Raw genomic sequence first — 19,331 nt, 5'->3', positions numbered from 1 at the left:
ATTATTCCGTCGTCCGTCCGTCCTTCCTTCCTTCCTTCCTTCCTTCCTTCCTTCCTTCCTTCCTTCCTTCCTTCCTTCCTTCCTTCCTTCCTTCCTTCCTTCCTTCCTTCCTTCCTTCCTTCCTTCCTTCCTTCCTTCCTTCCTTCCTTCCTTCCACACAGAACCATAAATCAGTTTTACACAGAAACATCATCAACGGGAATTTTTCGTTTTTACCGTCAAGATGACAATTCTTACCGTGGGGAATTTGTGTGATGCTAAATCGTGAACGGTGAAAAATATCACCCATCCCTAATGTAAAGCAGAATCAGTGTTGGAGATAGTTTGGTCGAAGGATGCTTGAATAAAAAAGGGAAAGATTTCCGGATGTTGTGAAAACATGAAAACGGTTGAAAAAAAAAAGACATGGCTTGAAGGTCTCGGATTAAAAAAAAAAAACCTGCAACTGCACGTTCTGTCTCACAGCTATTTTCACTCCGTTGCTGCCCGTCTGTGAGGACCATGCAGAAATAAATAACATGCCTCTTCCTCTTCAGCCTAACAGCCATGGCCTGAGGTGAGGAAGAGGAGTCAGGGGAGTCGTTGAGCTCAGTGGGGACACGGCCATTGATTTGTGAGTGCCTGCACAGCTTCTTGCTTAGTGAGACCAACACCTTTGCCAAGGCCGTTGGTGACAATGAGGAAAGGGCGAGGAGAGACTACAGTCCGGCCAGAGCTTTGGGAAATAAAGCCTTAATTAAAAGGCCAGAGAACCCCCAGAGCAGATGCAACCGGGAGAGTGGAAAGGTGTAAGGAGGGGGAGCGAAAATACACAATGTAAAGTAGGGCTGGGCGGTATGGACTAAAAAATGGTGTGACGATAATTTCTGGCATTTATCCCGATAACGATAAAAATGACGATAAATAAAATACCAATTCAACTCCACCTTTGTAACTATAAATCTATCACCACATTCAGTCTTTGGAGCCAAAACACTGCTCTAAAAGATACTAAATACTAAACTACAACAATTACATTGAATTGATAAAAAACAATTACATGAGTTACACCTGTACTGCAAAACTGGAATGAATCAGATCCGCCATGTTTGTTACACAAACACGTATCAATGGGAATTTATCTTTCTTTCTTTCTTTCTTTTCTTTCTTTCTTCTTTCTTTCTTTCTTTCTTTCTTTCTTCTTTCTTTCTTTCTTTCTTTCTTCTTCTTTCTTTCTTTCATTCTTTCTTTTCTTTCTTTCTTTCTTTCTTTCTTTCTTTCTTTCTTTCTTTCTTTCATATTTTAGGAGATTCTTTCTTTCTTTCTTTCTTTCTTTCTTTCTTTCATATTTTAGGAGATTCTTTCTTTCTTCTCTCTCTTTCTTTCTTTCTCTTTCTTTCTTTCTTTCTTTCTTTCTCTTCTTTCTTTCTTTCTTTCTTTCTTTCTTTCATATTTTAGGAGATTCTTTCTTTCTTTCTTTCTTTTCTTTCTTTCTTTCTTTCTTTCTTTCTTTCATTCTTTCTTTCTTCTTTTTTTAGGAGATTCTTTCTTTCTTTTTTTCTTTCTTTCTTTTTTTAGGAGATTCTTTCTTTCTTTCTTTCTTTCTTTCTTTCTTTCTTTCTTTCTTTCTTTCTTTCTTTCTTTCACGTACGTTGTGCGTGGATTCTTTCTTTCTTTCTTTCTTTCATATTTTAGGAGATTCTTCCTTCCTTCCTTCCTTCCTTCCTTCCTTCCTTCCTTCCTTCCTTCCTTTCCTTCCTTCCTTCCTTCCTTCCTTCCTTCCTTCCTTCCTTCCTTCCTTCCTTCCTTCCTTCCTTCCTTCCTTCCTTCCTTCCTTCCTTCCTTCCTTCCTTCCTTCCTTCCTTCCTTCCTTCCTTCACGTATGTTGTGCGTGGATTTAAAGTAGAACCATAAATCAGTTTAACACAGAAACATCATCAACAGGAATTTATCGTTCTTACCACCGCGAGATACAAATTCTTACTGTGGGGAATTTTTTAGACGTTTATCGTGAACGGGTAAAATATCACCCATTCCTAATGTAAAGCAGAATCAGTGTTGGAGATAGTTTGGTTGAAGGATGCTTGAATAAAAAAGGGAAAGATTTCCGGATGTTGTGAAAACATGACAACGGTTGTAAAAAAAAAGACAGAAAACTCAGGAAAAAAGGAGACAAGATTTGACAGAAAAGTAAAAACTGTCTGGACAAAAATAAAGAAGAAACAGGAATAACAAGAAGTTAGTCAGAGAACAGAGGGAAAATAAAGACCAACAAAAAACATGACATGGAACAGAGAGAAGTGGTGGAGAGTAAGGAGTGACAGGAGTTAGTGAGCAGAGAGACATCACAGCATGTGCATCGTCAACCTCACAGTAACAAAAACTCACTGTTGCTACAACTAAAGTGCTTCTTTGGATCTCTGATGTTCTTTTTTTTGAACCTCTTGTTTGGGGGTCAAAGCCAAACTCTCCATTTAGCACTGGCACCACTGTTGCCTTCATTTTTCACATCTTCTGCGTTTTCTCTTTCAAATCCTGGTATTGTTCAAGCTTCTCACGTTTCATTTCAGTGTTCCTGTAGATTGGGATGGCTTCATTACTCACAGATGCCTTCTTCTTCTGGGGTTTGTAAAGCACCAGAATGTTTGGGTAGTGATGGCAAATCCCTGATTTGTGGACAGACTCAAAAGTCATGCAAATCCAAAACTCTATGGAATAAATTCCCGGTAAAAGGGTTTTTCCATGGAGGCATGTAGGGACATCAAGTTATTTACATAAATATTTGATTTATTCACAACTCTCCATCTATCCTGTACATCACAACAACTAACCGCCAGCTATCAGCCTTTTTAGCATGCTACCTTCCTGTTGGAGTTGGAGCGTTCAACTCACTGATGCAGACGCTCGTAAGCTGCCTGAATCCAAGAACGCACTTGTATAAAGCCCTAAACAGCCTATCGTGCAATATCTAATCTAATAATGCTTCACGTTCTCAGATTGCAGGTTTACTTATAGTTCCTATAGTTATAGTTACTAGTAGTGCCTTCTGCTATCAGGCACCGTTACTATGGAGCCAACTTCCAGTTTGGGTTAAGGAGGCTGACACCACCTCCACCCTTTAAAACTAAACTTAAAACTCTAGTGTGTTGGGGCCAGTAGTCATAGGTAGGCCTGTGTTGAAAAAATCGATTTCCCAATTCTAAATCGATTCACATATTAATTCCTAAAAATCGATTAATATGTCTAAAGATGGATTTTTATTTATTTATTTATTTATTTATTTTTTTTTTTTGGGGGGGGGGGTTATTTTATTTTTTTTTCTTTTATTTATTTATGTATTTTTTTTTTCATCATTACGTTACAACTTTTGGTTATTTTTTTGTTTATCCCCAAAAAAGGAATGTTTTGTTGGACACGAGAATAACTGGTGCCATGTTTTTGCCTTTAAATATGTTTAAAGGTATGAAAACATTAAAGTGTTAGGTTATAATTGCATAAATTGTCTATATTTCATTACTTTATGTACTGTCTTGGGGTTATATTTGCAAAAAATGCTAAAAACCAAATGCTCAAAAATTAAAAACCAAAATAGACCGAAAATGGAACAAATAAAAACGGAATGTGGGAAAAAATAAAACTGATTTCATCGTCTCTGTTTCCTCCCTGGATCTGTTTGGTAATTCTGATCCACACGATGTTTCTGTTTCAGTTCTATCAGCATTCTGGGAGATGATTGGTCCTTACAGCATCATTAGCTGCCAATACTTGCTGTTGAATCTCAATATAATACTAGTAGTAATATTTTGCATAACTACAGTCATAAAATTCATGCAACAGCTCAAAAAACAGTTTTAATAACACTAACCCAAATCAATATCGGAATCGAATCGAATCAAATCTTGATAATCGATTCTGAATCTTAAGAATCGGAATCAAATCGATTCTTGACATTTGAATCGATCCCCAGCCCTTGTCATAGCTGCAGCTACAGGATGAGATGAGAGCAGCTGGTCTTGAACATATAAACATAATAGCTTCGTTGTAGACATGCTGCTATAGAGCTACGCTGCAGGGAGACACCAACATGATCCACTGAGCGATGTCCCTCACCCCTCCTTCTCTCCTCTCCTCTTTCCTTTCTTCAGATCAACACCCAGTTTTTAATTACAAGTATCTCCTCACCATAACTGTTCTTGTAGTTTGTTGTGCTGGTTTGTACTAGGGCTGGGTATCGATTCAAATGTCAAGAAACGATTCGATTCCGATTCTTAATATTCAGAATTGATTATCATGATTCGATTCGATCCGATTCGATATTGATTTGGCTTAGTGTTATTTAAAATGTTTTTTGAGCTGTTGCCTGAATTATATGACTGAAAAATAACTAGTGAAATAATAATTTCACAATAATTATTGTGAAATAACTAAGAAATAAATAACTCAAACAGGCCTTTCAATATCCATTTAAAGTGCAAAAAAGAAATAAATTGCAACAGTTCATGCAGTAAACAAATCATTTCAGCTTATCTAATTTATTCTGTCACCACGCACACATATTGCCATGAAGCACCTGGCATTTTTCAGAAGTGTCATGACAAACTGTGTGTCCGACTACTGGGATTAAAGTTCACCTGGCGAAAATTATGAAAAAAAACACAAAAAAAAAAAATCAAAAAGAAAAAAATCGATCTTTAGACATAAGAATCGATTTTTAGGAATTAATATGAGAATTTTTAGAATCGGAAAATCGATGTTTTCAACACAGGCCTAGTTTGTACGGTGGCCGACAAGGGCCAAACGTCTGAGCACTTCCGGTTGTAGTGACCGGTTATGAAGTGTTTTTCTTTTGAAGATGGTTTCTTGTTTTATATGGTTTTGTGCTTTGCATCGTTTCTCTATTTGCAGCTCGTTTGATGATGCTGCATTTCTCTTTGTTTTTTGCAGCACGTTTTTTCATTTGCACCACGTTCCTCTTTTTGTATCTCGTTTTGAGTTTGAATCGTTTCTGTACTTGAAGCCGTTTTCCTTAACTGAGACGCATTAGGCCGTTGCAGTGCGTTTGGCCCTTGTCGGCCACCGTACGTTTGCCCCCTCCTTTTTCTCTTCTATGTATGTTTGCAGGCCAGAGCTTGCAGAGCTGCACGCTGACCTGCAGTCCCACCATCTGACCAACTCAGTGTCTGCTCTCTAAATCTGTTTAGTCGATGTGGAGTACACCAACTTACCATGCATCAGTCATAATATAAGTACATATAACTCTTAGTTCTCCTGTTCACAGATAAGTAATACTAATATATCTTGTCTTTTCTAACTTTCACAATATACGTTAAGAAAAAAAAAACTTTGTTTTTACGGAAAAAAACTGGCAGCTGTGGTTGCTAGAATAATACTGTAAAAGATACAGCGGATTGTAAAACACATTACAGAACAACCTGTAAATTTTACAATTTCAAACTGTAATCCTTTACAAAATAACATCATACAATTTACGTACAAAACTGGTCAATTCAACCTCCATTTTCAGCCAAATTAGCATGACTATTTTCTCCTGCACAATTTACGTGCAGCCATTGCTTATTTTACATCTAATCCCATTAAATTTCACTGGAAAACATCAAAACAGAGGCATTATTAATCGGTAAAAGCCTCATTATAAGACTATAAGAGTAATTTGACTGAATTTTTCCGCTTATTTTATTAAAAGATTGTGTGTTTTGTAATATATTTTGTAGTATTAATAGCAGTGTTTTGTTGTGAAATAAAGATCTACATACTATCATAGAATTCTTTGAGTAATGTCTTCATTAAATTAGTTATTACCAGTTACCAGACAAACTCTGACACAATGTCAACAAAGATTTCCATCTGTATTGTCTCCCGTTATGATCCAGGTCCTGCTCAAGGTGTTTTCCTCCTAAATGGGAGTTTTTCCTTGCTACTGTTTGGCTTGAGGTTTTTCATAATTGCTCAGGGGTTCTGGGACTGGGATAAATAAAATTGAATTGAATGGAATTAATGTTTTGCTGTACTATTTTTCACAATAAATATCCCTTTCCATCTTTTTCCATTATCCGACCAATAATTCACCAAGTTTCACGTGTATTTTGACTCACTCTTGATTTGACAGGTGCCTTGAATCTGTTACTGTGATAATAGATTAGACATTTTCCGACACAGAAAAGCTGTTAATTAGTTTGAAAACTAAACAAAAGTATACCACAATTATTTTGGACTCACTTCTGCACATGCACACCGAGAAATTGTCTGTTTATATCCATCTTTTTTGAACGCTGTTTTTTTTTTTTGTTTTTTTGTTTTTTTGTTCTTGCTATTATTTCAATACAATGTATTTTTCCTGGTGAGAACTTTGAATAAGCCCATTTAGGGCTTCCTTTCTCACCTGCACATATTTTCATGCTTTTTATGTTCATTTAAACTTTTGTACCGTTTTTTTATGTTGTGGCAAATAAACAAATAAAAAAATAAAATAAAATTTTAATTAGGAGCCAGAAACTTTTCAGTTACTTTACTTATGATGTAGTCAAAAGCTTTATAGACATTGTGATTTATCAGCTATGAATTTTATTTTACAATTTAAAAGAAAAAAAAAAAACTGGAAATAAATGCTCTTTCCAAAATTGCTTAAATAAAATATAAAAAAAATCATGAACATTATCTTAAAAGTCAAATATTGCTAAGAGTGTGGTTTATCGGTTCATTAGGCTTAACAGTAGTGACTCATGCCGTTACTTAGTATCACATGAAGCAATGCCATTAAGACATTTTCTCCCTAATTAACTTGTAATAATTTGCTTAAAATAGAAGGAATTATATGGGGTCATGACATGGGCCCTTTCTAGCCAAGTCACCTTTTACATAAATTACACTCCAGTTATAATATCATTTTCCAAACTCCTGGCGCATAATTTTCATCTCAAGGTTCAGTTCGGACGTCTCTCCATTCAGAGTGTAAGAATAAATGTTGATGGGAAGCACTGGATGGATCAAAGCTCGTCCTCCGATGTTCTCTGAAACACCCACTTCCACTTCTCCCGGCGGACGGGTGACCCGCCCGCCGACGTGACTCTCATCTCTTCCGCGGTGTGTCAGCTCTAATTGGCCATTACGGCCGGCCGGTGCGAAGGCCAGAACGGTAGTTTGTGTTGAACCTTTAGCCCTGCTGATTAGCAGACGTTAGCCGTGTCAGTGATAAACCTTTTCTGACACTGTCGGGCTCGTCTGTGTCGTAGCCTTAATGTGCGTGAAGTATGATAGAAGGCAGACCTTTGTGCACTTAATCCACTGATGTAGCTGCTCTACAAACTTTACTGCAGTGAGACGGAGGCGGTTCATGCAGGTTCATGCATACTAGCCTTGTAGTGAAACACTACCGCAACGTTCTGAATCAGTGCAGAGAATACCGTTTTGTTAAAGGGATTGTGACATGAAAAACACATTTTTCTTGATTTTTTGTGTTTTGTTGGGTGTCTTGACATCAATTACACCCAAAAAAAAACAAACTTTTAACATTCAGTGTATTGTGTGCTTTCTGGGATTTTCCGCATAACTGTGCAAAAACGGCTCATCTGGTTTGCTGGCGGATCGTTACGTATGGATCTGCTAAATCACCGCCCCCTCCACCCAGCTCCCTGCCTCCTCTCCTCTCCAGCTGAAGGCTGATTTATGGTTCCGCGTTACACCGACGCAGAGCCTACGGCGTAGGATCTGCGTCGATTTAACGCGGAACCATAAATCAGGCTTAACACAGAGCTGTTTAGAGCCTCTTCTGTTGTCATCACCGGAGGAAAACTGCTAAGAAGACCCGCGGCCACTGACTGGACTTAAGATAAGGGGAGTAGGGGACACGGCTGCTTGCATGCCTTTATTTTTATGATTGTTTGCGGTGGACTGCCGCCGTGCTGCTTTTCCGTGCATGCTTCGCCTGTCGCTCCCGGCTTAACTCTCCGACGCCGCTGTTAGAAGTCCGGTTCGGTGTGCGCACGGACTTCATCCCCGGGCTGTAGTTGCCCTGTCTGGGCTGTGTGTGTGGGTGTTTGTGGTTCGGTGTGTGGAGACGGCAGAAGTGTGTAGCAGTTGGGTTGGAGGAGGTTTGGAGGAGGAGCGGGGCAATGATTGACAGGAAAGGGGGAAGAGGAAGCGTTTTTCACGGCGCAAAAAACCACTGTAATAAAAAGCCAGGATTGGAGTACTAGAGTGAAGTTTTTCTTGTTAAAACCTTTTAGACACATTTGAGGGATGTTGGCCAAGACTTTTAATAGTGTTAAAAGCATTTTAAAAATGATGTCACAATACCTTTAAGTTTTATTGTATCAGTTTAAACCAGGGGTGTCAAACTCATTTTGCTTGGCGGGCCGGATTTGACCAATTTTTTTCTCGCACGCTCAAAATAACAAAAACGGTGTGAACATTTTTTTTTCTAATTCTTTTTTTTTACTATTGTTATCTAATCCAATATCAGTTTAGTTAATTTTAAAGGGAATATGCACTTTGTTTACACTCTAATTATGTAAAATATATTTCTTCAGGATCTTTTCTTTAAATTTCTTGTTTTTTTTTCAAATTATGTAAGATACTTTTAATATCATTTTACAAAGATAAACAGAAACAAGTACGTAAGTTTTATAGGAAATTTAATTAAAAGCTAAATCTTTCTTATTACATCCGAGAGTGTTTCTTTGTGATTTAGAGATTTTTCCAGTAAAATTAAGTGTATTTATTTTTAAAAATTGGCGCGGATATTTACACCAGTGTGCCGAAAAAGTCAGCACTTCTCTTTTAACTGTTTTACTTTGTCACTATCCTCGTATTCAAAACTGAAATTCTCCGAATAAATATCTTCTATCATCTTTTTTAGCAGTGATATTTTTCCTGCGAAAATATATAATAGTAGTCAGTTAATAAAAATAAACGACCGTCTACAAAGAAATAAAATCGACTAAAAAAGACTAAAAAAATGTCGAAAACTGCTCTCTTTGTGGAATAACGATGGATTTGTAGAATAAATTTAATATCAGATATGCTGCAATTCATGGCAATTATTTATGCCTTCCTTTTTAGTAAAAATTAACATTTTGTTTTTTTGCGTTGGAAACGGGCCGCACATTTGACACCCCTGGTTTAAACTGACGATACAGTTGTTGTGCAGTGGACGTTGATAAAGTTATGAGCAAATGATGATGTGAGGAAAAATGAAGAGGACAAAAACAAGATGTCATATATTGGCAAAATAGTTAGATTTGGCTCAATCTTGTCTGCAGTTACAAAGACACTGAGGTGGTAACACTTAAATGACAAAGTCAAAGCATCAGTCCCACAAACTTTTGTTTTCACTCTGCTAGAGATTGTTTTTGTTTCCTCTAAGCCAGGGGTCGGCAACCCGCGGCTCTTCAGCGCCGCCCTAGTGGCTCCTGGAGCTTTTTTAAAAATGTTTGACCTTTTTTTTCCTTTTTTTCTTCTTTTTTTCTTCTTTTTTTCTTTTTTCCTTCCTTTTTCCTTTCCTTTTTAATCTCGACATTTCGACTTTTTTCACGAAATGTTGACTATTTTCTCGACATTTCGACTTTGTTCTCAACATTTTGACTTTTTTCTCAAGATTGTACTTCAACATTAATCTCGACATTTCTACTTTCTTCTCGACATTGACTTTTTTCTTGACATTTCGACTTTTTTTCCTCAACATTTCAACTTTTTTCTTTTCTTCTTCTTTTTTTCTCCTTTTTTTCTCTTTTGTTTCATTTTTTCCTCTTTTTTTCTTTTTTCTTCTTCTTTTCCTTTTTTTCTCTTTTTTCTTCCTTTTTCCTTTCCTTTTTAATCTCGACATTTCGACTTTTTTCTCGAAAATTTTGACTTTTTTCTCAACATTGACTTTTTTCTCAACATTGACTTTTTTCTTGACATTTCAACATTTTTCTTTTCTTCTTCTTTTTTTTCCTTTTTTTCTCTTTTGTTTAATTTTTTTCTCTTTTTTTTCTTTTTTCTTCTTCTTTTCCTTTTTTTCTCTTTTTTCTTCCTTTTTCCTTTCCTTTTTAATCTCGACATTTCAACTTTTTTCTCGAAATTTTGACTTTTTTCTCAACATTTCAAATTTTTTTCTCGACATTTCGACTTTTTCTCGAAGTGCACAATGAAAAAAAAAATCTTCCCCCCAGTTATAACTAATATAGATACATGCAGCATGTTTTGTCTTCATTCTAAGGTTTATACAAGACTTTAAATTTTTTGCGGCTCCAGACATATTTGTTTTTTGTGTTTTTGGTCCAATATGGCCTATAAAACATTTTGAGTTGCCGACCGCTGACCTAAGCATTGATTATTTACTTTCTCTGTTAGTTGTTTTTCTGAGATCCGTCTTCTGTTTGTTTTTTTTACTTGATTTTTCTGTCATATTTACATTTGTCTTCCTTCTTGCTTTGCATGTGTGTTTACTTTGCTGTTTTTTTTGTTGTTGTAGATTGTTTGTCCTTGTTGTATTAGTACAGTAGTAGTACTATGACGTAAACAAAGTTAAAGGGAAGGCACAATAATCTTAGGCTTCAGCCGACACCTTCTGGTCGGTTTATTCCTTACTTCTTTTTTTATTATTTCTTTCCTACAAAAGGAAATGAAATGCAATGTATTTATCAATGGAAACTGATCGACCAAATAAACTACTTCATCATCACAAACCAATTAATTACATCCATTTACTATTACCGATAAGTATTTCATCAAAAAACTTGGGCGGGTGATTTTAGGGCCCCCACATTATGAATAAAAGCATTAAAAATAATTGAATAAATAAATCAGCTTTTGTGTTAATTGGATTTTATCATCTACAAAACACTAGAATAAATGAACTGAATAGGCTTTGCTTTTAATTGAATTGCTATCACCTTCCATTAGTTCATGGATCTAAACGCTTGTTTTCTGCCCGTTTGCTTTCCACACAAAAACAGCAACAACTTACCCCTGAATACACTCAATTAACTCTCAGGACAGCTCCGACTCAAAGCGTCTGATTTGCAATTCACCAGTTACAAGGAGCCAACGACAGCTTTATTCATTAACAACAGATCTATGAACCAGTCGATACGGCGGCTTCTCTTGCAGCCGAGCAACAACTGGCCGGATTAGGATAATCACTCTATTACACTGTCGCGTTGACATTGCAATTTCTAAAATAATGTCCTGAAGTGTTTTCTTTCACATTTATATACAAAAATAAAACTAAGTCACATTAAAAGTTTGTTGTTTGTTTTTCCTTGAGTATGGTAGACAAGCCAAGACCCTAAAACTGGTATTTAAAATTGTCTGGCTGTGAATATGAGTTCAGGTTTTTTTTTCTTTCCCCATTTCTTCGATTCAAAGTACTTCAAATGTAATATTCAGAAAGGATAAATGATAAATGCATGAGTTTAAGCACAACAAAAGAAAGAAAACACAATACCACCATATTTCGATCTCAAACCATCTGCCAGCTTCCTGTTTAAATGGTTTAAATCTCGGCATCAACAAACAAGTCACTCAAAAACCAAATGTTAACATATGTAGCTCTAAAGAAACTGAGGATTTCTGAATAATCTCAATTAAATACACGGATAGTCAATCCTGAATTTGATTCATTTAAATTCATTTAAGAGTGAAAATGGCTTCCAATACACAGATTAAAAGTGTTACATTCAATTCAGAATAACCAGGACACCTGCAGCCTGTCATCCAAAAAGCCTCTTTTCCACTTTGGGAGAGTTTGTTGGCCACCAGTTTAGTGACGGGAATTAACACTGGGAATGAATGGGAATTAACGATACCAACTGCCGTCAGACTTAAGAAAATCCACTCTGTTGCTGTGTGTATGAATATGTTAGCATTTTTTTAATCGTTATTTATTGTCATTGTCTATTATGATACTGGAATTTCCCCCTGGTGGATCAGTCTTGGGAGGACTGAATGATTGATGGGAGAACTTCTTCACAGCCGTAGGTGTTTCAGTTGAAGAGGGCCGAAGAAGCTGTAGTGATCTGTAGCATGTGATTTATCTTCTAGAACCAGGGCGGCTCTTTAGCGCCGCCCTGGTGGCTCCTGGAGCTTTTTCAAAAATGCTTGACCTTTTTTTTTTCCTTTTTTTCTTCTTTTTTCTCTTTTTTTCCTTTTTTTCTCTTTTTTTCTTCTATTTTTCTTTTTTCTTCTTTTTTTCCTTTTGTTCTCTTTTTTTCTTCCTTTTTCCTTTCCTTTTTAATCTCAACATTTCGACTTTTTTCACGAAATGTTGACTATTTCCTCGACATTTCGACTTTGTTCTCAACATTTTGACTTTTTTCTCTCGACATTTCAACTTTTTTTCCTCAACATTAATCTAGACATTTTGACTTTTTTCTCGAAATATCGACTTTTTTCTCGACATTTCAACTTTTTTCTCGAAACTTTGACTTTTTTCTCGACATTTCTACTTTTTTCTAGAGATTTTGACTTTTTTCTCGACATTTCGACTTTTTTCTCAACATTTTGACTTTTTTCTCGACATTTCGACTTTTTTCTCGACATTTCGACTTTTTTCTCGACATTGACTTTTTTCTCGACATTTCGACTTTTTTTCCTCAACATTTTGACTTTTTTCTCAACATTTCGACTTTTTTCTCAACATTTTGACTTTTTTCTCGACATTTCGACTTTTTTCTCAACATTTCGACTTTTTTCTCGACATTTCGACTTTTTTTCCTCAACATTTCAACTTTTTTCTGGACATTTCTACTTTTTCCTCAAGATTGTACTTCAACATTAATCTTGACATTTTGACTTTTTTCTCGAAATATCGACTTTTTTCTCGACATTTCGACTTTTTTCTCGAATCTTTGACTTTTTTCTCAAAATTTCGACTTTTTTCTCAACATTTCGACTTTTTTTCCTCAACATTTCAACTTTTTTCTCGACATTTCGACTTTTTTCTCGAAACTTTGACTTTTTTCTAGACATTTCGACTTTTTTCTCGAAACTTTGACTTTTTTCTCAACATTTCGACTTTCGCCATTTGCCTTCATTCTAAGGCTTATACAAGACTTTTCATTTTTTGCGGCTCCAGACATATTTGTTTTTTGTGTTTTTGGTCCAATACGGCTCTTTCAACATTTCCGGTTGCTGACTCCTGTTCTAGAACAAGAAAGGTACCCATACTTTTATATCTCAACTTATGTTGCACACCATACGGAGCCACTTTTGGTTTCTAAATCAGACAACACATTGATGAAATCATTACCTCTCATGTTGCTTGAAGATATTCTGTTAATCTAAATCAGAGTAGATTTCCACATTGAATCTATAGACCGACTTGACTGCAGAGGAAGCTCCAATCTGCTACAACCTGCTTCTCTTTTCTAGTCCAGCTCATGATCCAAGGATCCAAATAAACGTGTCCCATGCTGAGGAACAAAGTGGTATTACGTGAGGTGCAGGTGAGCATGCTAAAACTGCGTAACGTAACATAGAAAATATATTTAAAAAAATGTAATGCATATTACTCTCAGATTCGGGAAATATGGATATAGTTGATTTTTTGAAACTGTTTGGACGGTATATTGCACCGTTTAAAGAACTTATTCCTCTTTTGTGTTTGAAAAATCACATTTGTTGATGTTAATTTGCACTTTGTTAAATATGTATTCATTCATTGAACATTATCTAGAAATATCTTTTTTTTAAAGCAAAACATCTGACCTTCTGTACGAAGCCACGCGTCAGTCAACATTCCCTGCATGTCAACCAGGAACAAGGCCAATTATTTTTTTGATTTTTTTAGGCCACTCGTTTGCTTCTACCACACAAATTACAACAAAGTTCAGATCTATAATGATAAACTTCCAGTGAGGTCTGAAATCTTGGGGCTGAGATTAAATCACATGGGAAGACTTGTGTTAAACAATATCTTGCCAATTCCTCTGTAATATACTAAGAAATGTATAATGAGGAGTCAATATGGAATTAAATATATGAAAATGGGAGAAAATGTTATTAATCATTTATGTGCTGAAACAAATGAGCCCATAATTTTCCTTTTCTAATTATGTTATTACATTAGGCAGGAATTCATTAACCAAAATTGGTCTTTCGTATTTTTCAGACATCTGAGCAGTTATTACTTTGAGAGTAAACCAAATATGAAATAACTGAATTAAATGTAAAATTAAGATAAATCAAACCCTTGCGGGAATTTGAAATTGGTGCTTTGTTTGACTTGAAGAGGAGAAGGGCTCTCTGCTGCTCTCAAAAATCTTGTTTCTGAACACTATCCAACTTTGTTCTCTCTGTGTCTTTGACTTATTGCTCTAAACCCCTGAACTTTATCAACCTATCTGTTTCCCCAGGTACTGATGGCTCTAAAAGGACAAAAAAAAAGAAAGAAAAAACATTCATGAGCATAAAGTGCAGAAAGTATAATGCACAGAAGTCAAAAGGTAAGGAACAAGGCTTAAATGAAAAATAAAACAAAAGCAAAAATAGTGAATATTGTATCACGCAAAGGAAGAACTTGGATGATTTATTTGCAAAAAAATAATCGCACAGATGCACGCACAGACAGTTAAGCGGGACAACTTTTTTGATATTACATTGTAGATTACTTCAGACCAATCACTCTCACAAGAAAATATGTAAAAAGGTATCCAGATTTAGTTGTGTTGAAATAAAAGGAGATGGTTCTATTTTAATTTGCCTGGATGTTATAAATGTGATGTGAAGCAAAACTGCATCTATGTATTTATTAATATTTAAGAGTTATTTTATTACCCTAATAACATCTATCTACACTCACCGGCCACTTTATTAAGTAAACCTGTCCAACTGCTCATTAATGCAGATTTATAATCAGCCAATCACATGGCAGCAACTCAATGCATTAATGGTCATGACCAGAGCCGTGCGACCGCACGGGGCCTCGCGCTATGGGCCGTTTTTTTTTTTTTTTTTTTTTTTCAAAAAAATGTTTTTTTCAAAATGTTTTTTTTCGTTTTTTCCCTTATAGATATCAACAGTCACGTTCCATTACAGACCTAAATGTGTACTAGTCTGTGCATATCAATAAATATATGTGCAATGATGCGCGTGTCTGTTGGTCAATACAACTGCGTCAGACCAAGCGCAGACACAAGGTGCTCTGATCCAGACGGGTGGAGTTGGAACAAACTGTCACACAATGTCGAGAGAACGAGACAGAATCAGGAAATTTCCATCAGGGGATGAAAAAATAAAAAAAACAAAAGAAAATGGAAGAGTTTAATGCCTCTCTGAAAGGCTCGTTTGGTAAATTTGTTACAAAAATCACCGATCCGCCCGGGTCTCAAGCAGCCGTGGGGCCCCGCGTCAAGGCAAGTCAAATGATGATGAGGCAGGGGAAGGTATCCAGTATTTTGCTAATTGGAGAGTTAAAATTGCGCATATAGACACCCGATCCGACCCGAAAAACCCCAAAAATTCAGCGCGCGCTCGCTACGCTGACGCGCGAAGGGGCCCCCCCCAGCCATTTCGCACAGGGCCTCGCAAATCTCCCAGTCGGCTCTGGTCATGACCATCTGCTGCAGGTCAAACCAGCATCAGAATGGGGAAGAAAGGTGATTTAAATGAGACCTATTATGAAAACAGGTTTTCTCTTGCTTTAACATATATAAAGTGGTCTCCCCTCAGTCTGCCAACTCAGAGAAGGAGGAAAGCAACCAAATTCTGCAGTGTCTGTACACCCCGCCCGGATGAGCCGTCCAGTGTGATGTGGCTTCTACGAGCCCTTCAGATTCTGCTCCCGTCCTTACGTAACGACAGGAGCGATTTCCATAGGTTGGCCTCCGCTGCTGAAACCACGCCCACAACCAACTCCGCCGGCTGGAGCTCCGCCATTGTTCAGAAGCGGTGGCTGTTTTCACAGCGAGGGACAGTAAAAATTAGGATCAGTATCAACAGTTCGGACCCGGCAACTGCACACGAGTCAGCGGTAAGGGACGTTCATTTTTTATGTTATTTATATTTGTCTACGGGTAACACCGGAGCTCTGGTGAGTGGCTCCGGTGTTACTCCGGTGTTACCCGTTAGGTAACACCGGAGCTCTATTAGTAATACATTTTTTTTCTGTTCATGGTTTCAGATCTTCCAAGCACCTGAAGCTGTTCAGACACCTCCAGAAGACGCACGGTCCTTCCTTGAGCCAGCAATAGTGCATACATGTTACTTATATACAACTTGGTTTTTATAAACAGTGTATGGTGTATATAAGTGGTGTATATAATGTGTACAAATGTTATTTTATTTTTTTTAACAATAAAGTTGCCATTTGTGAATGTAGCAAGGCTAGTGCTACGGGGGTCGGCCGACAGGACACAGGGTTTCGGGCAGGAACTCTTCATTCTCTTTTTTCACCCAAGACACACGTGCTTTCAGCTTCAGCAGCTTCCTCCCAGCAGACCTCTTGCTGGTGTGCAGCTGCTGCTTATGAAGGCAGGCAGGGTGGAGCGGCCAATTGAGCACAGGTGTGCCCAATCGGCTGAGTGGCTGCTCCTCCACCCTGCCACAGTGAACATTCAGTGTTGTGATTTCTTTACAGTTAACATGATTCATTTGTCTTGTAACATAAGAAATGAAATGATTAGGAATCGGAGTAAAGAACTGTGGTGTAACTGTTTAGAATTCAATTAAATCTTCCTGTTTGAATTAGTGTGAAGACGACGTGACCCGTTCCCTCTTCAAGGAACTAAAGGGTGATTTATGGTTCTGCGTTACACCAACGCAGAGCCTACGGCGTAGAGTACGCGTCGATTTAACGCAGAACCGTAAATCTGTCTTTAAGATCCGTTTACACCGTGTCATAACTGCAAGAGAGCGTCCGACTATCGCGTCGAGCTGCGTGACATCGGACGCTCTCTGTCCACACTGAAACCTTTAAATTTTGCGGCCAGTTAGGACAGTCCAATACAAAAAAAATTAAAGCAATGGAATTTATTTTGTCGCTGAAGGTCTCTCGCATGCGACACGGTTTAATAGTGTACGGAGCCGCTGCTCTTCTCCCCGGAGCGAGGCTTTGTTCCCTCCCCTCCTACACGTCATTCCGGCAGCCAATCAGCACAGTGCCTCATTATCATAGCCCCGCCCCCTCAGAATCCCTCATAGAGAAGGAGGTTAGAAGTGGTAAAACTACAGACATGGCCCACAGGCGGAATTTCTGATTTATGTAGAAAAAACAAGCTTTCGATTGTTTTTAAGACATTCAAGGCCTGTTTAAAATATAAATGAAATGCCATAATAGGTCTCCTTTAAATGACTTTGATCGTGGCATGGTTGTTGGCGCCACACGGGCTGGTCTAAGTATTTCAGAAACTGCTGATCTACTGGGATTTTCACGTAATACCATCTCTAGGGGTTGACAGAGAACGGTCCAAAAAAAGAGAAAATACCCAGTGAGCAGCCGTTCTGTGGGCGCAAATGTGTTGTTGATGCCAGAGGTCAGAGGAGAATGGCCAGACGGGTTGGAGCTGATAAAAAGGCAACTGGAAATCAAATAATCACTCGTTACAACCGAAGTATGCAGAAGAGAATCTCTGAACGCACAACACATGGAACCTTGAGATGGATGGGCTACAGCAGCAGAAAACCACACCGGCTGCCACTCCTGTCAGATAAGAACAGGAAACTGAGGCTACGATTCACACAGACTCACCAAAACTGCACAACTGAAGATTGGAAAACATTGTCTGGTCTGATGAGTCTCGATTTCTGCTGTGACATTCCGATGGTAGGATCAGAATTTGGCATCAACAACATGACAGCATGGATCCATCCTGCCTTGTATCAATGGTTCAGGCTGGTGGTGGTGGTGTTATGGTGTGGGGGATATCTTCCTGGCACACTAGGGGCCCATGTCCATTCCTTTATGACCACAGTGTACCGTCTTCTGATGCTACTTCCAGCAGGATGACGCTCCATGTCATAAAGAATCATCTCAGACTGGTTTGTTGTACATGACGATGAGTTCACTACTCAACCGGCCTCCACAGTCACCAGATCTCAGTCAGACAGAGAACCTTTGGGATGTGGCGGAACGGGAGGCAGCCAACAAATCTGCAGCAACTGCGTGATGCTTCATGTCAATATGGACCAAACTCTCTGAGGAATGTTGTTGAATCTATGCTACGAAGGATTAAGGCAGTTTTGAAGGCAAAAGGGGGTCCAACCCGGTACAAGCAAGGTGTACGGTGTAGGGGTGGGCAAAAATATTGATATGGCAATATATCGCGATACTTTTCCAGCTGATTCAATATCGATATTCAAAATTTGAATATCGATTTTTTAATTTTTTTATATTTTTTATCCCCGATTTTTTCCCCATTATATCACCCAGTGCTCCTACCTAAGTGACAGTCCTGGGCATTGCCACTCTCTACCAACCCTGGGAGGGCCCTGCACTGAGCTCCGGTTTTATTTCACGTTTTATTTCATTTTATAATTTATTTTTTATATAACACAATTGCCTGTCCTTAAAAAATGAAAAATAATGGACAGAGGTTTATTTATTTATGGATTTATATCTATACTGACTGATCACTGTGCCTGTCCTTGGTTTTAGTACCATCTTTCTTGTGTTTATTATCATTTGCCACATAATTAAAGCAACCTCATACTAAATTTAATGTTAATTTCATATGATGTAAATAATATGAAAAACATATACAAATATGTTGTAACTTTAGCTTGTATAGTTATAATAAAACATTGTTTTGACTCAGTTTGTCCCATGAATTGTCACTATAATCTGATGAACGTGCAACTCGGATTTTAAGATCCATCACTATCATCTGATGTACATATATACAACTTGGATTTTAAGATGTGTAATGCATTTTTACATTTTTCGGTGAACTATGTAGAATATAATAATCGGGATATCGCAAAATCGGGATATCGCAATGCGTATCGTATCGTGGCTCAAGTATCGTGATGCGTATCGTATCGTGAGGTCCTTCCCAATACCCACCCCTAACGGTGAGTGTATATTACTATCAAGTATCAATTATGGGATGTTCATTTTAAATTTTAAGCATCTACAAGTGATGGCGATGATGAATAGAGAAATATTGTTGGACAATATTGGTTTGGGTGGACAGAAACTTCAGTGCAGTCCACACTGCATCGCCATTGTTGACTCTACCTCATCAAAAGCATTTGATCATGTGATAGGTGTGTTTCACTGTCATTACAGTTTCACATAACAACAAAATGTAGGTATTTAAACATTTGCATAAAAGAAACAAAGGTACAAAATAGGGCTGGGCGATATGGACCAAAAGTCATATCTCGATATTTTCTAGCTGAATGGCGATACTCGA

The sequence above is a fragment of the Cololabis saira genome, chromosome 15, assembly GCF_033807715.1.
Source record: "Cololabis saira isolate AMF1-May2022 chromosome 15, fColSai1.1, whole genome shotgun sequence".
Lineage (NCBI taxonomy): Eukaryota > Metazoa > Chordata > Actinopteri > Beloniformes > Belonidae > Cololabis > Cololabis saira.
This window is presented reverse-complemented; position numbering follows the sequence as displayed.